At 45.2% G+C, this 7,626-nt stretch overlaps 1 long non-coding RNA gene across 2 annotated transcripts; it reads right to left on the reverse strand.

Moving 5' to 3' along the window:
* Positions 1 to 242: 242 nt before the first annotated feature.
* Positions 243 to 7,064, reverse strand: LOC141370596 (uncharacterized). Of its 2 annotated transcripts, XR_012374772.1 has the most exons (5): positions 7,008 to 7,064; positions 6,772 to 6,901; positions 2,362 to 2,560; positions 1,762 to 1,807; positions 243 to 1,063 (listed from the first exon to the last, which is right to left on the reverse strand). It is a non-coding gene; the product is annotated as an uncharacterized lncRNA (long non-coding RNA). The 2 variants fall into 2 exon arrangements; XR_012374766.1 differs by lacking the exon at positions 7,008 to 7,064 and having other exon boundaries at positions 6,772 to 6,980.
* Between the last annotated feature and the right edge of the window lie 562 nt (positions 7,065 to 7,626).

A 7,626-nucleotide genomic window follows, 5' to 3' on the forward strand; every position in this document is an offset into this window, starting at 1 on the left:
AAAAGGAATGGCAGACACTTGTTAATTTCTGGTAGGAATTCTGCTTCCCCGTAGGGACAGCTGCTGCATGTTTCATTGACTGATGACACCCTGATCCACCCAAAAAAGAATAAAACCAGGAAGTACATGTTCCTCAGGGGACATTAACTTCCAACTTACCATGCTGAAACTTGTTCTTTCTTGTCAAAAACCACCCCAAGTCACCAGCTGATAATAGATTAAGAAATTTATTTTCTATGTGCAATTTGCATTTGAGACCTTTATTAAGTGAGATCTTTATGTATTCAACATTTATGGAGCCCTCCCTATGTGCCAGGCTCTGTGCTAGGTGTGGAAGATACACAGATGGACAAGACGGGGCAGATACCTTTCCAAGAAGCTTGCAGTCTAGAGTGTGGGGGTGAATGTGGGAGACAGAGCAATGCTGTGATGGTGAGAATCACGGGGTCCCTAATAGGAGAGACTGCTGACCGAGCTGGGGGCTGGGAAAGTGTTGTGGTCTCTCAGGTCCTCTCTCCAGCCTGCTTTGTGCCATGGGACTGGCTGGTAGGCAATGCCTCATGGGCTCCAGTACCTGCATCCGGTCAATGGGGAGCCCTAGCAAAAGCTAAGTGGGAGGGAAGAGGGTAAGGCTGGGGTACTAATTCTCCGGGATTCCTCCTCTAGGATCATTGCAGAATTCTGCAGAATGCAGAATCCTCTCTTGAAGGACGCAGCTCCTGTCGGGTAGCCCACAACATACATCTCTATCCTCTGGCATCCCTGTAACCCTCTCTCCCCCGGTCCTTTCTAATCTCTGCGATGGTCATGGTACTGCTAGCTGCGGTTTTTCTAGAAATCTAAAACCACATTTTGGTTTCCTTAAACCTGCTTACATCTTCATAACTAATCCCGTTACTAATTCTCCCCAATTACTCAGTGATAACGTGTCACCTCCCTCCTGTTGGATCCTGACAGCTCTGGAAGATCCCCAGAGAGAGGTGACTCCAGAGCTGAGTGCAGAACGGCAAGCAGTTATTTGGGGGGAAAGGGGGAAAGGGTCCAGTCAGAAGCAACAAGCACCCTGTGCAAAGACATGGAAAGAAGAGAGATCACCATGTGTTCCAGAAACCGGGGCATGATACCGGACCCGTCTCCTTCCCCCCAACATCCACCTGGACACCAGGCCCTGCACGTTCTACCTCCTCACCCTCTCTCCAACCTGCCCACTTCTCTCCACCTCCACCACCCTCGTCATTTCTTACCTCAGCTACTACACCAGCTGTGCAACCATTCTCATTATCTCTGCTGACAACCCTTTGCTGAATGCTCCCAACCTCAGCATAAATAAAACTCCTGGGCCCTCAGCCCTGGAGCATCTGGGCCCTGCCTTCTCGTCTCCTGCCTGAGCCAGACCGAACTTGCTGCCTCGGAGACAAGGTCTCCCCTCCTGAGCGGCCCACACCGTGCTCCCCTGCTGTGCCACTCAGCCTCTCTCCATCTGTTCTCTAGGCTCACTCCACATCCCACAGGAAGCCTCTGGCTTCATCCATCTGCCTTCAGGGACCAGCCTCCCGCCCTTTGGAGTGAGACGTTATTGCCTGTCCATCCACAAGGCACAGAGCTGCTTATGGAATCAGACAGAGGATGAAACTTCGTAAGAGCAGGGACTTGGCTGTGCTCACTGCTGTTTCCCAGGGCCCTAGACAGTGCCTGGCACACAGCAGATGGCCCAGAAATATGTGAGCAGTGAATGGTATCCCAATCCCACCATTTACTAACCATATGACTTGAGCCTTAATTTCACCCCTGTATGCCTTCGTTACTTCTGTAAAATAGAGAAATAACAGTCGTAATTAACACAGAGGATTGGTGTGTTGATCCCGTGAGACTAGTACATGTAAGCCACTGTGGGAACTATAGCAAAGCTGTCAAAGAATATTGCAAAAGTCAAAAGTCCTGGCTAATCCCAGAATAATTTCCCTCTAGAACTGCATTTCTTTGTCCTTAGCTTTCAACACACAGATGGGCAACTTCTCCATTAGACTCATCGCCTATGGACATGTTTTTATTTCTTTTAAAGTAAGAAGAAAAAGGAATAAAAGAATAGTGAATATGTAATAATAAATCCAGTCTGGATTCTATTTGCCCTTCTCCCAATGCAATTATACAATATGATTTTAAATCTTTGTTTTTTAAAGTGGAAGGAGGGCCCCCGAGAAGGCACAAGTGTCTCTGTTTCTCTCACTTTCCTACTGTTGTTATTCTAATAGATAATTGGATTCCAAACTTCATTATGTAAGCAGCTACTATAAGCCACTGCCTTATGCAGAGGGAAGTCTAAAAAAGAGTGAGGGGGCTCCCCAAACTCAGGGTGCTCACCAGATGTTTCCTGGGTAATGGCAAGGAGGACAGTATGAAGATGGAATAATCCAGACAGAAGTCCTGTTTCCTCAAAAAGCAATGATGTGGGTGGATGGGAACTTCCCAACACATGATCCCAGCATGATGAACTCTGCGTCTGGAGGAAGGTGACACAGCATGGTGGCATCATATCATTTTCCAAGTCAGGAGCCTGAAGCTAAAAAAAAGAAAAAAAAAATTTTAATTATATGGATGATAAGACATGGATCAGTACAGGCATGATTTTCCATCTTGACATTTGTAATGTATCCTGTCAGAATTAACCTTGATTTTGCTGAAATACCTAATTATAAGCTCTAAGAAAAATGGTAATAATGTGCAGAATGTGAAGACATCAATGGGCTTTACAACATGCGTAATCAGATAAACTTTTGACCACTTAGTTAAATAGGAAAATGGAAGGAAATAGAACACTGCGGGAAGTATTCTGCCAACTCCGGGATGCAGCACTCTCAAGACCTCGGTAGAGTTGACCACTGCGGGGATGGAATTGTGGGTTATTTTATCTTCTTTTTCTTATCTATTTTCTTCTGTTTACAACGAACACCTGTAAATTTTGTCTCTAAAAATCAATACAGGGGCACCTGGGTGGCTCAGTCGGTTAAGTGCCTGCCTTCGGCTCCGGTCATGATCTCAGGGTCCTGGGATCCAGCCCCACGTCAGGCTCCCTGCTCAGCGGGGAGTCTGCTTCTCCCTCTGCCCCTCCCCCCCACTCATTCTCTCTCTCTCTCAAATAAATAACAATACAATTTTCCAGACCCAACTATACAAATTATAATGTCACACATTGAGAATTTCCTTCAAGAAAATAATTAGAGATACATGATCAGGTTGTTTACAAAACTGGAACATTGAAATAAGCTAAGTATTCATCAGGACAGGATTGATTAAATACATTTTATTCTACCCCTAAGTGGTCATTAAAAATTATTATTGAGATCTATATTTATTGATATGAGAGACATTCACAATATATTGTTGAATACGATGTATAAAAATGTATAAAATGGTATACATGACATAATTCCTTTTTAAAAAAATTTAAAGCCAGAAGGGAAATACAGGTAGTTGTTACTTCTCTATATCTTTCTTTCTAGTCTTCGTCTTTAAAAAATTTTTATCCTTTTATTCTTTTCTAACTAGAAAAAAAAAAAACTAAATTATTTCCACTTTTTTAAATTAGATTTCCAGATTATCAGGTGGCCATCAGAGAAGAAGTTTTTAAAGAACATTTCCCCTGAATAACATTTCTTTCATTGAAATCCCATGTGATCTTGAAAGGAGAAACCAACCAACAAAAAAATGCTACCACATTTACCAAATCATCTCCCCATCGAACTTGCTTCTCCTCTGCTTCACTTATTGTGACCGTTCTTGAGCTCAGAAACTCAGGTACTTGTTTCCCAAGCTAAAGCGTTGCAATGGCTACAAGGTTCTCATGGCAAAAATGAGGTTATGTGTAGGATGAGGTGCAGGGAAAAGGCATGCCTGGCAGGACGAATCCCACAGACAATGGCTGGGAGTTGAGAAAAATGCACATTCCTTGGAAAATAGTGCTGAGATCCTAGCAGGTAAGTGGAGAGTTTGTTGGGGGGGGGGGGGGGGGGGGGGCAGTGCAATAAAGTGGGCCAGAGTAGAGGGTCTTAAATATCAGACTGAGGGATCCTTGCCCTATCTAGGTGATGGGGCCATTGGGTGTTTGAGTAGCAAAAGGACAAAAGGTAATTGAAATTTGAGAAAGACTCATCTGAGGGCTGAAAGCAAAAAGATTCCTTTTCTGCTGCTGTTCATACCTGGGATGAGAAGAGTCTGGCTGAGGAGAGCAGTGCGAGAGGAAAGAGTGACAAAGGAGAGGCCTTCCGTAGTGGTCAGAGAGAGAGAATACGTCTACAAGAGGCGTACGGTAAGGAATTGCTTCATCAGTTATCGAAGCTGACAAGTCCAAGATCTGCATGCTGGAGACTCTGGAGAGCTGACGGGGTAAGTTTCAGCCTGAAGGTGGGTAGGATCAAGACACAGGAAGAGATGATGTTTTCGTCCAAGAGCAGGAAAAGACCAAAGTCCCAGTGTGGAGGCAATCCAGGCAGGAGGGGTTTCCTCTTACTCCTGGGTTGGTTAGCCTTTTGCTGCTCTTCGGGCCTTTGGCGTATTTGACAGGGCCCACCACATTGGGCAAGGCAATCTGCTTTACTCAGTCTACTGAGTCAATGTTAATCTCATCTAGAAACACCCTCCCAGAGGCACCTAGAATAATGTTTGGCCAGATGTCTGGGCACCCTATAGCCCAGTTAAGTTGATACATAATAATTAGCCATCACACTTCCCAAAGGAAGAGAAAAATGACTATTTGCATTCAGGATGTCCACCTGCCAGGAATATGTTGACAGGGTTTTCCCACCTCACAGAAGACACACCCCCTGACATCTCAGACACAAGCCTGACACTCTTCCATCCCACAGGGGCAATGGCTATGAAGTTGACTGCTGAGCCACTGGGCAGGACTCACAGTAGTGGCCGTCACCCATAGCTGCAGACACATCTGTGCAGACACACCTCAGGACATCCCAGTGAGCAGGTGTTACGGTGTTCTCCTCCTACCCAATTTAAAGATAAGGAAAACCGAGGCCAGGAACATTTTGATGACTTGCTAAAAGTCTCACAGCTATTAAGTGGCAAAGTCAGAACCAGAGAGGAAAATAAACTCCTGAGCTCCCACTGTGGATTAAGCAATGGGCTGGGTACTTACTATACTTTACTGTGGTCAACCCTCACAGTAACCTAAATGCTATTATTATCCCCATTTTACAGGTGAAGAAGCTGAGACTTAAGAGCTTAGGAATCTTGCCCAAAGTAAGCAGGGAGACTTAGGACTGGAACTCATGTCTGTTTGATTTTAAGCTCTCTGTTACAGTTCCTGGTATAAAACAAGTCACAGAACAGAAGAAAAAGTTACACTGCCAAGGGCAATCAACCAACCCAGCCCCAAAGCCTGGAGTAAATGAGCCAAGAAATTCTGATCCACTCTTTGGTGTCTATAGGGATATAGTCCATTCTCCCACTACTCAGTCCTGCAGTTTACCACAGACCTGATCTCCTAGCAAGTTTCCTCTTCCATCCCACACACAGGCCTGTGTTCAAATATTCAGTGCTGCTTGGAACCACAGAAGGGCTGGACTTTTTTGATCACAACAGAGAGGAACTCAGTGTTAGCAAACTGAAAGCAGAAATCCCAACTGTCAGAGATACTTACACTTGGTGCCTATTCCCTTAAAAACCAAGCAGCCCCAACTCACCGTCTGTCTGACTAATTAGCAGAATGTTCTTTCAACAGACAGAGCTCAGAAGCCTCCAACAAAAAAGTAAGATCAACTCTTTGGAACTGCTTTACTCTCCCTTCCAGAACAAAATCTGAACAGAATGCTCTGTGGGCAAGTCTCACCAGGGTCTTAAATACAGTTTCTTCACGGTAGGGAGATCAGTGGATGAAGAAAAACAAAAGAGCAGGAGCTCCCTTGAGAGTTCTGTTCCTCTTTTCTGTTGGTATCATTCTTGTGTTACCTTGCAGGGAAGGGACGAGAAACTAAAAATGAATAGGATTCGCTGGGACCATATTGTTCAGGTTTACATTGAAATAAGACATTTGTTCCATCCCTCATCTGCATTTACCTAGATTCCTAGAGAGGCCTGTTACGATCTTAGAGACTAGCTACCAAAAAAAAAAAAAAAATTTTAAATTTTTAAAAAAAAAAAAAACCCACACAGCTAACATTTATATGGCATGAAAACAAGTCTAATGACCCTAGTGAAAGATATACCGTCCCCGTGTATGAGCATTTTCTATTCCCTATACACCCAGCCATGTATACATTATCCACATTTATCTACACTTTTCCCAAAAATGCGACAGATGACTATCACCCCCAAGAAGAAATGTTTAATTTTCTCACATTGTACCTCTGCTTTGGCACTGATATCCAACAGACACATGGAGAGGGCCTCTCTAGCAGATTAGAGAACGTGGAACTACATGCTATTAAGAGAGTGTTGTTCTATGTGCACATTCATGGAGAGGGCCTCTCTAGCAGACTGGAGAATGTGGAACTACATGCTATTAAGAGAGTGTTGTTCTATGTGCACATTCCTCTCTCCCCAGCTGACCTGTCTCGTCCTCGAGGGTAGGGCCCATGCCCTGTGCGTCTTAGAGCCCCCAGAGAGAGTCTAGTTTGTGGTAGGCATTCAATGGATAGGTTAGAAGTTACAGCCCAAGAGGGCAGGTCAGGGAGATGACCTGCAAGGATGGCAGCTGCAGAAAGAAACGCCAAATGCTGCCAAGCATCTAAAACCTGAGAACAGGCTGCCCTGCAGTACCTGTGATAACGCTCACTTGGATCTGATTTTGCCACGGAGTTCCAGTGGTGCAGGAACAAAGCCCAAAGCGGTGTCAGGTGGCCACGGCGGGGAGAGGAGGCTGCAGCCCGTTGGCAGCTAATGAACTGGCCTGAGCAAGAGGAGAGAAGGTTCCAAGAAAGCAGTGAGTAGCACCTGTAGCTCTCTGCCAGGGCCTGGTACGCCCTGGAGACAATCGGTAAAGTTTCAACAATTACCCAGAGTTCTCGGCCCCTTGATTGTGGGCGGCACTGCGCTGCGACACAGTCTCTAAGTCCTGGCAGGCTTTGGGAGGGCAGAACAGATACTTGCCTTTGCACAGGGATTTCCATATTTAAGGTGGTTGCCTCATCTGCTATTTTGGAAACAGTCAGGACTAAGCTAGGAGGGCTTCTCCGCAGTTTTGTTCCTTTGTAGTTGACGGTCTCTGTTGTGAAAGGTACTTGTTGGTTCTTTTTTTCAAGAGATGACCTATTCAATTACTCCGTGTTTGTGATAATAATTACAAAGCAGGATTATCTCATTTATATTTAAGCAAGAAGCCAGAGTCACTGATCTTCGTTTTTTGTTTTTTTTTGGTTTCTTTTTAAAGATTATTTATTTATTTATTTGACAGAGAGACACAGCGAGAGAGGGAACACAAGCAGGGGGAGTGGGAGAGGGAGAAGCAGGCCCCCCCGTGGAGCAGGGAGCCCGATGCGGGGCTCGATCCCAGGACCCGGGGATCATGACCTGAGCCGAAGGCAGACACTCAACAACTGAGCCACCCAGGCGCCCCTGATCTTCGTTTTGAAGAGTACCATGCTTGTTGCGAAAACCATGCATTTTATAGAACGC

The sequence above is a fragment of the Callorhinus ursinus genome, unplaced genomic scaffold (genome assembly GCF_003265705.2).
Source record: "Callorhinus ursinus isolate GAN/ISIS: 27379988/994484 unplaced genomic scaffold, GSC_fseal_2.0 scaffold1, whole genome shotgun sequence".
Lineage (NCBI taxonomy): Eukaryota > Metazoa > Chordata > Mammalia > Carnivora > Otariidae > Callorhinus > Callorhinus ursinus.